This window comes from Thalassophryne amazonica, chromosome 20 (genome assembly GCF_902500255.1).
Source record: "Thalassophryne amazonica chromosome 20, fThaAma1.1, whole genome shotgun sequence".
NCBI lineage: Eukaryota > Metazoa > Chordata > Actinopteri > Batrachoidiformes > Batrachoididae > Thalassophryne > Thalassophryne amazonica.
In genome coordinates this window covers 4,448,237-4,465,410 of record NC_047122.1, presented here as the reverse complement: position 1 = coordinate 4,465,410, position 17,174 = coordinate 4,448,237, and positions in this window count along the sequence as shown.

Sequence of the window (17,174 nt, the reverse complement as noted above, 5' to 3'; positions counted from 1 at the left end):
ATTGTTCAGTTTGTCTCAACTCTGACAGATCCAAAGAGTACTGCCAGGCCTGGGCCAAATTTGTATATACAGTAGCGGGCTGCCTCGAGCCTGCCTTGGCAGCTCTCATACCACCTACTGTTGGTGTGACTCCTATAGATAAGGCAGTCATCAAATCTCGTCCCAGTAAATTTACTGGACAATGGGGCGAATAAACCACAGAGACACAAGCACTTTGGTTCGTTTCAGGATCTTCGAAATTGACAAACTTCAATATTTTCTCTGAATTCACCTGTCCATTTGCAGATTTTACCCAAACGACTTCTTTTGCAAATTTAGTTCCAGGAGGTCTGTCTGTTATCACTGTCCTACATGCTCCTGTGTCACAGAGAAAATCCATGTCCTGTCCATTTACCTTTAGAGTCACCACAGGTCTTTCTTCCTCTTTATGGCTTCTACTCTCATCTGTGCTTCACTGAGCCATACTTTTGCACACTCTATTTCTCCTTCTTTTCTTGCTTTCCTGTTACCGTTTTTATTTGCTGCTGCTGTAAGTTTTAACACCAAACCTTCACAATCTGACACAACCAATTTACCTGAAAAGCCATATTTCTTTTCCATTTAATTATGTACTTCAGATTTTCCAGATTGCGTTTGTGCATGTATTTTTCGTTGCCCTGAAATAGGGGCTTATTTTCTGTACATGTGTTTCCCATGTTGTTCACCTATTCCCCTTCACTCTGCAAAGTTCAGGTCAAGCTTCTACCCCGTGGGGCGGACCTTCCTTGGAATCCCCCCTCTTGGCAGGACTCATCGGGAATATGAGTGTGGTGCGTATGGACTTAAAATGACCTACTTTGCAGACGACAGCTTCACTTTTGTCCCCTGATAAAATGGGATATCAAGCTGTCTGTGCTTCAGTCACTCACCGTCTCATTCTTTTATTATTATTATTATTATTATTACTCGCCTTTATTTGAAAAGGGACAATGTACAGAGACATTAATCACAAAGATGATCTGTACCAGATTGTAACTAAATAGCTAGTTTCCATCTGCAGTCCCCATTACATAATAAAATACAGTGAAGGAATACTCAGTCCAACAATACCACACATACAGTCCGACACTGTCACACACACACACACTCCCACAACCGCTCCAACTTTCACACATATACAAAATAAATGACAGATTTCAACAATGATTGCAATTACAGACAAGTCCTTATCTTAAAAATAAATAAATAAATAAATACATAATGACTTACCTAATATATCTATCATTTTATATCAAGACATAAATAACAAATAACCACTTCTACACAGTAATATTACTGCTGGCAGGTTTGGTTGTTCCCTATCCACTGTTTAAGCTCTGCTGTGAAGGTGATATAGTTTGTCTGATGTTTTAGTTCGTTTGGAAGATTATTCCATTCTTTTATGGCATTATAAGAAAAGGCAGTTTGTGCAAATGGAAGTTTTGCACTTTGGGATGGCACACTGCCCCCTGGTGGAGGCTCGTGTGGCTCTGGTAGTGACTGTAGATGTGAAGTGAACAAAATCCTTACAACAAAACAAAAACAACAAGAACAAAATTCTCTCACATTCATACCACAAACACACTTAGTTTCACTTTTGGAATAGTCAATTAATTCGCGTCTCTCTAACTGCTTCTCCTGAAATTTATTTTTACTCCTCCTGTATTTCTTAGCCGGATGGGGACTCGAACCCCTCCGCCAAATGTGCCGACAGGACCGGAGACTCTAACTCCCTCCCCCGCACTTTATTACCCACGTTAACGTATTTTATCCTCACAGGCAGGCAGTAATTACTTACGTTAATTTGTTGCACCTCTCATTTGGTTCGGAGGCGTCGTCAATCTACTGCGGCGAGCAGAGGTGGACGTCTATGGTCACCGGCCCGACGGAGAATTCACTCCTCAGGACTTTCTTCAGTGTGCGCTGTCAGCGGTGCGTCTCCCTGTTAAGGATTTTATATATATATATATATATATATATGTTATCACTGTTAAACATTTGTAGCTTTGTCTTCTTTCTCATGAGAACGGTGTTGTGCTGTTTTGCACTTCACCCTGAGAACGTACGTGTTATTCAACCTTGTTTTAGCTTTGTCTTCTTTCTCATGAGAACGGAGATGTGCTGTTTTGCACCTGTCTTAATGCAATCCTGAGAATTCCATTTTGTTTTAGCACTCTGGGGTCAATCTGAACTGGGAATGAAGGACTGGATGTACTTATTGTTATAACATAACTTGTTTTCGTAGCCGCTAACGACTGGGAGTAAAAGAACTGAAGGTTGAATTTTGACTGATTGTGATGCTTAGTGTTCAGGCAGATGCAAAACAGCTGATAACTGCAACAGACGAACGAGATGTGCTGACCTGAAGTGTTCTTCCTTACAGCTGCACTTGACGTATGCGTTATGTTATGGGAAGAAACTTGTCTTGCGTCATTACCCCCACCCTTAGGACAAGTTTCTTGTTTATGTGATGAGGGCGTCTCTTAATAAAAAGAGCGGAAAAGCAGGCCAGACTTTAGTGTAGCCTTGGTGTACAGCCTGGCCGCACTCCGCGCGTAATATTTGATTTTCTGTCTCACTGGTGTTTCTTGACTCTGTTTGTCTTGTTAAAGGTTTAAAAATGTTTGGAGGAGAAAATACCCAACATTGACTGGGGGCTACGTCCGGGATCTCAACAATACCGGAGGTGTCCAGCGGAGGTCGTCAAGTCCAGACGTAAATCCTTGGCCAAGGTCTGATCGATCGATTGATCGTGTCTGCAATTGTCGACCACCGTTGGCATCGTCTGGTTGACGAGATTTTCCCGAAGAAGACAGACAGGAAGTCGAGTCAGTGAGTAGAATTTCTTTGTAAATAGTACTGAGTGAGTGGTGATCAGATCACATAAACAGTTAAATTCCGCAAGCGATGATACAGAATCGTCTGTTAATGCAAAGCAGTTAAACTCTGTAAGGAGGGTGCGGACTCCTCTGTTTATATACGCGTACCGGTAGGGGATAAAAGTGATCACATAAAACAGTTAAACTCCGTAAGCGATGATACAGAATCGTCTGTTAATGAAACACAGTTAAACTCTGTAAGGAGGGCGGACTCCTCTACGGTTGCGAGGGACGCAAGTAGTTAAATTCCGGAAGGAGGATACGGACTCCTCTGTTTTAATACGTAAAGGAAATCCCGGGTAGAAATACGTGCACTGTAAAAAAGTAGTTAAATTTGGCAGGGACGGCGGAGTCCCCTAATGCAGGACATTAGTTAAATTTCACAGGAGGGTGAGCTCCCCTGGCATAAGAATACGCGTACGATTATTAGGAGTGTTTCTATGTGTAAATAGTGTTTTGCGCAAGTGTAAATAACTGTGTGAAAACTGTGTGTGTGTAATACTTTGGACAACGTTAGTGACAACCGTGCGTGTGGAAGCAGAGGCAAGTGATTCCGCTTCCTACGGGGAGGTGAAAGGAATCAACCACACGACGGCAAATTAATTGTCACGTCCAAAGAAAGTGTGAAAACTTCAGATTTAGAACACCCTAGGTGTGCCCCCGTCTGAAGTCCAAATTATAACAAGGGATAATAAAAATGGGGGGTAAGACGTCTATAAATAAGGAAAATTTATCAACTGACGACTGGAAATTTATGGAAGCAAAAAAAATCCAAAAACAACAAAAAATTGGAGACCTGGAACCTGATCAGTATACAGAAGCTAAAGAAGGAGTTAGAACAGCAACATAAAGGTGATGAGAAAAAGATGCAGAAAGTAGGGGCAGATTTAGTGGCATTTTGGGAGGAGGAAGCAGAGAACAGACAGAAGGGAGCAGAGAAGCAACGATTAGAGAAAGCAAGGAAAAAGAAAGCTGTAGGTAAGGCAGAAGAAGATGTGATAATTCAGCACAGAGAACCAGAACAACCTCAGCAACCACCGCCGGCTGGACCGTCGGTGGCAAAGAGACCTTTATCTCCTCTACCAGAGGATGACGATGTATTGCCACCACAGTATGATTTGGCAGTAAAACCTAAGGTAAAAAGAGAAAAACCAGAAAAACCACAAACACGCAGTCAAGCAAAAGTGCCTACAGCCCCTCCCATGGTGGAACATAGTGATCAGGGAGGTGCCTATCCTATGATAGAAGTACCAAATCCTCGTGCAGAAACAGCAGGACAGCTACCAACCATGCTCGTTTATCGGACATGGAATGCTGATGATATCAAAGCAGCAGTCGACATGATACCATCGCCACATGTCGACATTGAGGGATTTATGCAGGATATAGAAAACATTAGAACATCTTACCACCTTAATGGACCTGAAGTCCAACAGGTGTGGATGAAAGCATGTGGCCCTAAATGGAGTCAGGTACGTGGAGACTGGAATCCTGCAGATCAACAAGGCGTACCACGGACACATGATGATCTAGTCTTGAAAACAAGAGTGGAAGCTACGATTACACGTGCAAAAGGAGTGTTAGGACCAAAGATAAATTATACTGAAATTACCAGGACAACTCAGAAAGAAGGAGAACCATGGATAGAGTTTAGATGCAGATTTGAGTGTATTTAGAGTCCATAGTGGCATATTGCCAGGAACACCAGTGTATGAAAACAAATTGAAAAATATTTCACCTGTGAAGCTGATAATGACCGATTTGATTCATGATGGCAACTCAACAGCTGTCATAACAGTAACAGGTGCCACTGAAGATGTTTTAAAATTGAGATTCACAGGTATGCCATTACATGTGTCACTTTGTAAACCATATTTGACAGAATGGCAAGAATTGGGACTGACAGTCATAACAGCTTTGTCAGCCACTGATTGGAGCAGAGTTGGACCACGAACGGAGTTCAGTCCATCAACTAAATTGTATAAAGTGCCAGTTAATGTCTCATTGGTGCTGACAGCTGGAACACAGATTGATGTGTCCACTTCACAATCCTGAGTGTTTCAGTTGAGTCCTGAAGAGGACGATCTTCTCTCTTCTGTACCATCAGGATTGTGGACAACAGGTCCTTCAGACGTAGGACTGATAAAAAAATGCACAACCTGTAGTTATAAGACCAAAACAGAATACAGACCATGTGTAAGACAGTATCCATTGAAACCTGATGCAATTGAAGGAATCAGGCCAGTAATAGAGAATTTATTAACAGCAGGAGTAATAGTGCCATGTCCAGATTCACCATGTAACACACCCATATTTCCTGTAAAAAAGGCTCCGCCCTCAGTGGGGTGGAGAATGATTCAAGATCTGCAGGCAGTAAATGCTGCTGTAGTAAAAAGAGCTCCATGTGTACCAGATCCGCACACACTGTTAAGCTCATTGAGATTAAATTCTAGTTGTTTTTCTGTAATAGATATCAGTAATGCATTTTTTTTTTTTTCCGTACCAGTACACCCAGATAGTCAATTCTGGTTTGCTTTTACCTTTAAAGGACAACGATATACATTCACCAGATTACCGCAGGGTTACGCAGACAGTCCAACTATTTATTCTCAAGTCATGTCAGCATGTTTAGCTAATTTCGTTCCACCGGCAGATAGCCAACTATTAGTGTATGTTGATGACATTTGATTGCCTCTGACACACGAGAAAACTGCATAACTGACACAGTAGCATTATTATGTTTCTTATTTGATAATGGCCACAAAGTGAGTAAAAACAAAGTTCAGTTGTGTAGGGATAAAGTAAAATATTTAGGACATGAATTATCAGCCACAGGGCGCACAATCCTGTCTGACAGGAAGGAAGCAATTTTGCACGCTCCAAAACCACAAACCAAAAAGCAGATGATGTCATTTTTTGGACTGACTAATTACTGCAGGGCATGGATTCCCTGCTATGCAGAATTGACTAGTCCACTTTCTGATTTGATGTACAAGGATGATATTTCAATGTCAACCGTGTTGGAATGGAACAAAGATGCTGAGGAAGCTTTTGTAAAAGTAAAACAAACAGTGTCATCCACAGTTTTGGCACTACCAGATTATAGTAAACCATTCATTCAAACAGTTGATTGTAAGAATAAGTTCATGACTAGTGTTTTGGTTCAAGTGTATGGCTCCAAATTGAGGCCAGTTGCCTACTACTCATCTAAATTGGATGCAGTAGCAAGTGCTTTACCACCATGTGTACAGGCTGTTGTTGCGGCCTCTATGGCTGTTCAAAGTAGCAGTAATGTTGTTCTATTCCATCAGTTGACACTGAAAGTTCCACATGCAGTCTCTGCACTTCTGTTGCAGACAAACATGAGCCTTTTGTCCCCAGCAAGACATCTTTCGTGTATGTCCTTGCTATTATCACAACCACATCTTACGGTAGAGCGATGTACAACATTGAATCCATCCACATTGATACCCTTACCTGAGGATGGTGAGCCGCACAATTGTCTTGATGTAGCTACGGTCTGTACGAAAGCACGTCCAGACCTCCAGGACACACCCATCCCAAACAGTACAATTGTGTATGTGGATGGTTCTTCCACTAAAAATGCTTATGGACAAACACAATCTGGATATGCTGTTGTCACAAATTCAGAAGTATTGGATTCTGCTTCATTGCCATCGTCATTTTCAGCACAAGCAGCTGAATTAGTTGCTTTAACTGCAGCTTGCTATCTGTTTAAAGGTACGGCTGTATCAATTTATACAGACAGCCAGTACGCTTTCAGTACGCTGTGAAATTGCCTAACCAAATTGCTATATGCAAATGTGCGGCTCACACCAAAGGCTCTGACAGTGTTTCAAAAGGAAATGACGTTGCTGACAAAACCGCAAAGGCGGCAACAGCTCTTTCTATTTTTCTCCTATATGACACCCCTCCGGATATGACCACAAAAGAAACCCATATTGCCAAAAAAAATATGTTTAAATGGGCAGCTATTATGAGCCATGGCGTGACGCATGTCTCATCAGGGGGTATGATATCGCAATTGCAATCTATTTTTTGTCTTTATGGGTTCGATGCATATGCAAAACAGCATTGTAGAGCATGCATGACATGTGCAAAACACAACTCACAAGGCAATTTGAGACCCCAAAGAGGTAAATTTCCAACACCACAATATCCCTTTCAAGTGATTCATATGGATTATATACAGCTGAGTAAACATGAAGGGAAGGAATTTTGTTTAGTCATAATTGATGCCTTCTCAAAATGGGTAGAATTGTTCCCTACAAAACATGCAGGTGCACTTACAGTGGCTAAGGCATTGTGCAAAGACATCATTCCATGATTTGGAATACCAGAAACAGTCTATTCAGATAATGGAGCGCATTTTGTTAATACAATAGTGCAATACGTAGGAGAAGCGCTACAGGTCAATCTCAAAAATCATTGTGCTTATCAACCACACAGTGCCGGATTAGTGGAAAGGACAAAGGGCACATAAAAGGGCGCAATAAAAATAAGATTAAGGAAATGTATAGAAGAGACAAAACAAACCTGGATTGAATGTTGGACCTAGTAAAATTGTATATGAGAATAACACCAACACCATCAGGGTTAACACCATTTGAGATACTTTATGGACGACCATATCGTCTACCAATTTTGACATGGATACTAAAACAGCAGATGAGGAACAAACATTAGCAAATTTTATGAAAAAGACATTAACACAGAAAGAGATAACTTAAACACATTTACTGCCGAATAATTTTGATCTTCCACAGGACGGCCTTCCAGTAGTCTAGCCAGGAGACTGGGTGTTCATCAGAGTGATTAAGAGGAAGAACTGGTCCAGTCCTCGTTGGGAAGGTCTATACCGAGTGCTGTTAACAACACCAACTGCAGTAAAGATAGCGGAGAGATCAACGTGGATACATCACTGTAAGATACAGCGTGTGTTGGCGGCCTCCACAGTGTAAGGGGAAGTCTGGCTACAAAGGGAGTCTATTTAATTAGCAATAGATTGTCTCAATGCCAGTGAAGCAGGGAGATCCTTGCACTATTAGGTGAGGTGGTTAACAACACTGTATCCTAGCAATCATGACTGAACTACAGCAGACCCCGGAGCGGCGTGCTCAGCGCCGCCGCTGCCGGACTGTTGGTAGGGCAGCCGGTTGCGTTGTGATCTTAGTGTGTTTCGTGCTCCTCGGATTCCTGGCCTGGTGGTTGACCCAAGAATTGCAGCTCACTGTGGACCGAGCCAGAGAACAACGCAAGCAACATCAGAAGAGGTTTATTCATAATGTGAACGAGACAGATGGACACCCTCATATATACCATACTAATATGTGGTACAGATATGTTCATTTATTGGCTATGGAATTACGTTACTAATTATTATGTTTGTTCGCAAATACCTATATCCTCAACACACCCAGCTCTGACGGCTAAACCGTACCCTGCTAGGGTGACAGAATGTCTTATCATACGGATGCATAATCAAACTGTATTTCGGGGGCAGCAGTTCTCAGCAAATCTGATAAGATGTAACACCACTTGCCTCAGTGCAACCACTTATATGATAGGGATTTCAACAGAGGATGTACAAGCGTGCCCAAGTGCTGCTCCATTGACTAGACTGAAGGGAAACGCAAAAATATCATCACGTTAAATTGTCATCACAACGGCCATTCCCAATTTGCTTTTACGGGACAGGGAATAAAAATGTAGGTAAAATTAAGAAACGTCTGTGTACCCAACGTATGTTTTATCAAATAATTTAAGCCTAACCAAAACATAATATGTGGATGGTACTTATCTTCATCACATTGGATGGGGATGTAATTATACAGGCTCCTGTCCATGGGGAACGGATGAATCATGTGCTTATGTTAGTAAGTTTTTGCTACCACCTGTAAATGGTACTCCGGTGTATGATGACATCTATTGGCTTTGTGGTTCCAGACTGTACATGAGTCTCCCACCAAATTGGGGTGGTGTGTGTGCACCTACCCAGGTGACTGACCATACATATGTGGTAGGACCTCCACAGAGAAGAATGGCAGCACCAGACGGAGGAGATTGATATACCCAGATGTGTTACCACATAATCACATGTGGGGCTCGGATGTACTAAAGGACCAAAAAATTGTGGTCTGTAGGAGATAAAATAGCACATTCATTGTTCCCCTGGATAGGAGTGGGAAAAAAATTCATTAATGATTGAAACTCTGAATTATTGATTGGGTCTGTTCATGAATGTAACTAAAAAAAAATAGTAGCAGCTCAAAACACTGAAATAGATGCTTTACGTACCATGGTGATGCAAAATCACATGGTTTTAGACTTGCTTACTGGTTCACAGGGAGGAGTTTGTGTTCTGCTGAACACAACATGCTGTACTTTCATCCCAGACTCCATTCATTCAGTGGATATGCAGGACGCATTGGAAGAGCTGAATAAACTTCGTGATGCAATGCATAAAGACACCCTAGCCGTGAACCGGTGGAATCCCTGGTCCTGGTTGACTTCAGGACCATGTTGGCAGTTACTATTGAAAATGGTGACACCAGTTATTATAGTCCTAATTCTGATTGGACTTTGCATGTGTTGTGTGATCCCTTATATCAAAACAATGGTTGGCAAAATGGTGTCAAATACATTTGTACAGTGTAATCTGGCCTTCCAACAAACTATGCCAAAATATCAAGCATTGAAACAGTCAGACCTTAGTGGAGAAAACTGTAATGACTGTACTGAGAATTATGATGATATTGAAAAGCTCACAACTCCAGTTCAAGCTTGAACTGTTGACGTGATGAGTTAACACACTCTTAGCCTATGAAGCTTTAGCTGAAAAAGTAATAAGACAAGTGGTGTAGTCGAATAATACAGAAAAAACAGTTCATTTATACCAGTCGGTAGGAGTGATGTATGGTGGTGGTGTGGTGATAACAGAATCTTTTACAGACTGCCACAAAATGTGTCAGGTTATTGTGCATTAATATCATTATTGTTACCCATGACCCCTGAAGACGTTACGACATATGCAGCCTCTTATTCCTGAGGATTGGCAGAAAGGCATAGCCAGACATAGAGTAAAAAGAGATTGGAAAGGAGTAGGAAATCCAACATATATTGACGCAATAGGAGTCCCCAGAGGAGTGCCTGACGAGTATAAACTGGTTGATCAAATAGCAGCTGGATTCAAATCTTCCATCTGTTGGTGGTGTTCAATTAATAAAAACGTGGACAGAATAAACTAAGTTAATAAACTAACTAACTAAGCTGGGTGATGCCTGCTATACGTTTAACAGGTGATAAACAGGTGGGAAATGTTAAGGATTTTATATATATATATATATATATATGTTATCACTGTTAAACATTTGTAGCTTTGTCTTCTTTCTCATGAGAACGGTGTTGTGCTGTTTTGCACTTCACCCTGAGAACGTACGTGTTATTCAACCTTGTTTTAGCTTTGTCTTCTTTCTCATGAGAACGGAGATGTGCTGTTTTGCACCTGTCTTAATGCAATCCTGAGAATTCAATTTTGTTTTAGCACTCTGGGGTCAATCTGAACTGGGAATGAAGGACTGGATGTACTTATTGTTATAACATAACTTTGTTTTCGTAGCCGCTAACGACTGGGAGTAAAAGAACTGAAGGTTGAATTTTGACTGATTGTGATGCTTAGTGTTCCAGGCAGATGCAAAACAGCTGATAACTGCAACAGACGAACGAGATGTGCTGACCTGAAGTGTTCTTCCTTACAGCTGCACTTGACGTATGCGTTTATGTTATGGGAAGAAACTTGTCTTGCGTCATTACCCCCACCCTTAGGACAAGTTTCTTGTTTATGTGATGAGGGCGTCTCTTAATAAAAAGAGCGGAAAAGCAGGCCAGACTTTAGTGTAGCCTTGGTGTACAGCCTGGCCGCACTCCGCGCGTAATATTTGACTTTCTGTCTCACTGGTGTTTCTTGACTCTGTTTGTCTTGTTAAAGGTTTAAAAATGTTTGGAGGAGAAAATACCCAACACTCCCTCCGTTCGCTCAAGAAGATCTGTCGACGCCCCACGTTGGGCACCAGGAAAAAAACTGTTGGGTTTTCACCCTGTTTTTAAAGAAATGAGAGGCACAAACACTGTAAAGAAACCAGTCAGAGAGAGACAAATATATTTTATACTCTGCACAGAGGAGGAGGATAAGAAGCGAGCAGTAGCAGCTTGTAAGTGCTCAGCTCCAAAGCTCTCCTAAAATCTCCTCCTCTGGCTCGGCTTTTTATTTAGTTCACCAACATGAGAAAAAACAAACAAGGACAGTCTGGGAGAGATTATACATGAGTCATGTCTGTATGAGGGAGATATCAAGGCAAGGTGACGGCTGGAACCTTCCATTCCTGCGACATGAGCCTTGTGGCTCGTCAAAGCAGGATGAGGCACTTATGCAAAATGAAAAATAGTTTGCTCAATCATAAAAAATGCAGACAACAAGTCTTTCTTTTTAAAACCTCCTCTTCTCTCAAAGAGGAAAAGTACACGTAGTCATAAAAAGGAAATAAATGTTAATATAAGCATGAACTATATAAAATCCTGGACACTACTTCAATTGGTTCCAAGTAAAGCCGCGCTGCAGAAACGGTTGATTTATATGGAAGCAACGAAACATCTGCAGTAAAACAAAGTTATTTAACAACTAACCGATGACTACATTAGTTGACAACTATTTTAATAATCAATTAAACTGATTAGTTGTTTCAGCACTACTAAACACCTCTTTCTGTCAGATCCCGTTTGGGATGTGTGTGTGTGTGTGGCAGAGTGCCGCCTGTGCGCCTGGACTAAACCATTGTACAACTGTGCAGGGGTGGAAGGGCCCTCAGGGATCTTTCAATATTATTGTTAGAGCAGAATTATGTTTCACAACATTTATACATTCATTCTAATTATATTCTTTTACAACATGAATTGTATGAACATTAATGACATGCAACACAAAAATGTATTTAATGCCAGTTTTTTGCCCCCCCATGCTCTTGGCCCTGGGTACATAGTACCCTTTACCCCCCCCCCCCCCCCAGTCCGACACCCCTGTTGTGAAGATCAAAAACATGTTTTACAAATCATTTTATAACTTAGAATGCAAATATAAATTGTAAGTTTCAGAAACATATGTAAAAATCTAGCATTAACAAAGTTGTATACAACAATTCACACAGGCATTTCTTGTGGCTATTTACATGCAATAAGATGCCACACAAATTATATTTGTGCCACTTAGAAAAACAATTCCTGCCCAATGCACATCAGAAGCCCAAAACATTTGTACAGATATTCCTTCAATATCCATGTGTATTTTTCCCCAATTCCTTGTTTTTGCAGCATTTTATTGGTGTTGGTACAGACTGTCATGATTGTGTTAGGTCGTTTGGACTGGGGGGCAGTGACTCCTCTGTGCCTGGAGCCTGCTTACTGCTGGGGCAGTGTGTGTGTTCCAGGAGTCAGTGCTGGGGCGGAGCGCTGCCAGCGCTTGCCAGTGGAGACCTGGATAAGCTGAAAAGAAGCACTTGGTCCGATGGGCCGATCCACTATACAGACCTGTGGATCAGCCCAAACGCAAGGAAGCAGAAAGGAATGGAATGAATAACTGAAGATTTAGTCACACTTAACCCAAAACAGAATAATATCATCAGACGGTCTGTCGAGTGGAGGACACGGCCCACTCCAGGCGGTGGAACCAGGAAGCCATAGTGAAGACTGGACCAGAGAGGAACCGGCGCCAGGTGGCCGCAGTGGAGCTGAGGTTCTGAGGATGAACAGAGGCTGAGGTGAGTCCAAAGCACTTTGCAACGCAGTTATTTTAGGATTGTTCAAGGTCAGATTACACAGCAGATTACTTCCAGGCTGAATTTATGGTCAGACACGTCACTGATAGGTGCAAAAAGCTCCAGAGGCAAGATGCAGGTGGAAGCTGATCATACAAATTGGCCTAGAAGCTCAAACAGGGAGGAGCAAGGGAACGCTAAAGTTGCACGCTCCATTGTGGAAAACAGAGGACCTGGATTAGCTTGAGAAGTAAGCTGTCTGACGGCTGGACGTGATGATGAGCTGCATCACTCGGCTTTAAATACAGCAGCTCCTGATCAGGTGGAAATGAGCTGCAGGTGAGGTCTCAAAGTGCTCAGCTCTGCCACCTGGTGGGAAACAAAGAGAACACAGGCTAGACAAGCAAACCAGACCATGACAAAACTGTCTGATTGCTGTCAGCTTTTCACTCTGCACTTCACAATTTTTCTTCTATCAGCAACCAAATTACATGGACTAGGGATCATTGTCTATTAGACAAGATATTTGACTCCAATGATCAGGAGAAATTTGTGTATTTGTTTAATTTGTCGTTGCTGTTACAGACAGAGGGCGATGAAAGAGAAGTCCTGTTCACGCACGTCTGGCACGAAGTGTGCACGCACACACGCACACACACACACACAGTACAGCCACGTGGGGTCTGTGGTTTGTCATCTAACCCACATGGGGTTGGCGATTTTGAGTTTTCCACCAATGATAAAGTGGGAGTCGTGTTTCTTCCCGCCCCTCTCTCTCCTGCAGCAAGAATATGAGCATATTATCCAGGAAAAAAGCATTGTGTAAATTATTAATCATAATTCAAGTTATTATTCAAATCTTTTTTTATTGATTTTAAAGATTTAACAACAACAGTGTAACATACAAACACAGAACAACAGCAGGTGCTCCTAATTTAGTAATAAGAAAAAATAAAATGGAGGGTGGGGGCTAGGAAGGTGGGCTACAGCAGAACTCTGTGTCAAAGTTCTAAAGAAAAGGCTCCCAGGTCATTTAGTATTTCTGAGTAGAGCCATCCACAGGGACATACCATCTTCTACCCACTGCTTATGAGACGGAGGTGCAGGTCTTTTCTAAATGAATAGTATTAACCATATTGCAAGCAAAGTCATGAATGCTACTGCATTGGTCTGGTATGTTGTTATTGGTGTGCTCCCCCCCCAGCCCCCCAAAAAATAGAGCAGTTACAAAACTTGTTTCAATTCAGTGTTTCGTAGTTGTGAAGTACAGACAATAAATCAACATTGGGGTACAGACGAAGCCCATCAGAGGTGCTCCAACTCCTCTAGATAACCCTCTCAACTTGGGAGAACGTATCATCATAATCGCCCATGAACTCGCTAAATTAACACCATCCACATCCTCGCTTTGACATTGTTTACATGCGCTGTGAGACGGCAGAACTCTGCCGGCACCGCGGTGCATTCAGGGAAGTGCAGCAGGGCACCAGGAGGATGAGAAACGCTGAAGTACCAAATATTCCTTTACATATGAACAGTGGTGGGCACAGTTCTGCTGATCTGCTAATTAGCAAAGCTAACTTTTTTGTTCGCTGATTAGCTTTTCAGCTAACTGTCATCCACTATTCTCTGCCAGTAAGACACACACACACACACATCATGACTGCATTGATTCTTCCTATGAGAGAGGGAGTTTTGCCCACTTTTCCATATCTAAATTATCCTTGTCCAGTGCCTTAGTGAAATTCTTGTTAAACAAACAGTTGTAATCATATGTTACACAAACACCTAAATAATTAAAACTGTCTTTACTGACTGTAAAGGGTAATAGTGAAAAGGTCATTTAACGTGGCTTCTCATTAACTGGGAATAGAACAGATTTGGTCAAATTTAATCTATACCCAGATACTTGCCCAACATTATTGCATTGATATATTACATTAAAAAGACAATGTAAATTGCTGGATATCTGCCTGCAATGAAGCCCGTCTAGTCCAGGTGAATAAGTTTGGGAAGGACACCTTTGAGCCTGCCAGCTAGGACCTTTGCCAAAATCTTATAATCACAGCACAGCAAGCTAATTGAGCGGTATGACTAACAAAGCAAGGGGTCTTTAGATTTTTTTTGAGTAGCAGTGAAATAGCCACTTGTGTCATAGTTACAGGTAGGGCCTTTTTGTCTAATACCTCCCCAAAGACTTAACAGCAAAGGGACTAATTTAGGTGCCATCTGGGCCGGGCGCTTTATCAGATTTCATTTTCCTGATAGCCTCATTTATTTCTGAGAGTTCTCTGGCATAGATTTATCCAAGTCATCTAGCATGGGTATAGCCAAATTACTGAGAAAAATTCCACTAAGGCAGCATCACCAGCTTCAGAAGTGTACAAGTTCTCATACTGTAGAATGACTTAAACTGAGAATTGGTTTCATTCTGGTTAGTAAGTACATTTCCATGATCACCTTTTATTGCTGTAATAAAACCTGCAGTGGTTGACTGGCTGATAATGGGACATTTTGCTGGCACGGTCCCCACTGTCACAATAGGTGACACGTGACATGCGTTTGTCTCTTCTAGATTGGACTACTGCAATGTTCTATTTTCTGGTTTACCACAGTCCAGCATTAGGGCTCTACAACTGGTTCAAAATGCTGCAGCCAGACTTTTGAGACAAAGCAAAACGTTTGACCACATTACACCCATTTTGGCGTCTCTTCACTGGCTTCCTGTCCCAGTGAGATCAGAGTTTAAAGTTCTGCAACTAGTCTAGAAAATTGTTCATGGACTGGCACCCTCCCTATTTTCTTGTAACTGTGCCCTGCCTCTTGGCCAGGACACTCTTGAGAGTTTCTTAATCTCAATGCGTTTTATCCTGGTTAAATAAAGGTTTAAAAAAAAAAAAAAAAATCAGACAGGGCAGCACTGATTAACCCAAACCTTGATAAGGGCCAGTCAGGATAGAGCAACCTTTAAACTCTATATTTTGTGGCTGTTTTATGGTCACAGATGAAGCAGCTTGATTGATGGTGAGTGATATTGGTATTCTTTGTGTATCTATCTATAGCTATGTACAATAGTAATATTTCCTATTCTGAAGTATCTTTAAATCCCCCTTCTAAATATACTCTACAAATACATGGACCTGATTGACAACCTCAAATATGTGATGTGATGGAAAATACTACAATTTAGTTTTGCATAAATTATCCACAGTATATGTATAGAACACACGCACGCACACACAAACACAATAGTATAATGATTACACTATGTAACAAATTTTTATTTTTGTTTTGTTCCTGGGTACACAGAGGGTCACCCCTTTGGGTCTGGTCTGCTTGAGGTTTCTTCCGCAGAGGGAGTTTTTCCTTACCACTGCTGCTCTGGGGGTTAGTGGAGTTAGGTCTTGCTTGTGTGAAGTGCCTTGGGGAAACTCTGTTGTGATTTGGTGCTGTTTAAATGAAAATAAATTGAAATTGAATTGACGTAACCTCAACTACATTTCCATGGCTTTTATATTAGTAACTGACTCAAATTCTGTTTGAAGTAGGATTCTTTCTCAGTATAAATCATTTGAGGTGCCAAGTCAAATGTAGCTGTTCTACAGCTTTAATTTGGTCAATACATTCTGTGGCCTGTTTTGTCCTTCTTTAGTTTTTACCTGCCGCATAGGATATTGCCTGGCCTCTCAAATAAGCTTTTAGACTCTCTCAAAGAGAAGTGTTACTTATCTCAGGTGATTCATTCTCCTCAATAAAAATATCTATCTGTGTGTTAATAAGGTCAACAAACCTTTGTTTGGACAACAGTCTGGGATTAAGTTGCCATGAAAAGATGGAATATATGCTTCCAGTGAAGCTCAATCCCAGAATTACTGCGGAATGGTCTGATAAAACAATGCTGGCGTATTCTACTTGGGCAACCATGGGCTACAGTTTTTGATCAATTAAAAAGTAGTCAATCCTCGAGTAGGTTTGGTGTACTGGGGAGAAAAATGAAAACTGTTTGGATGACGGGTGTTTAAATCTCCAGGGATCCACCAACCCATATGTCTTGAGAAACATGTTTATACCACGGGCTGATTTGCAAAGCATGGTGACTTTGGGGCTGGAGCGATTCATGTCAATTCACATCTCCAGCTAGTATCAACTTGTGTGACTCGAGCCGGTAGAAGAGGAAAAAAGTTGCCTCTTCTGCTAAGTCTTGACTAATCTTTGTTCAACAAATTGGCTTCTTGTAAATAACCAATGCGACTGTGCAATTTATTAAGTTGAAAAAATATTTTTTTTGCATTTAACTGGATGGTTTAGTCCCCGGACATTCCAGCTCACCAAAGTGGTGATCAGTTCCTTCTTCATAGAAGACAGACGAAACCTAGAGGCATTGGAAAAGAGAATGTAGCCCATGAGGAAAAAAAGGGGGAAGATAAAAAGTAGATAAACACAAAAATAA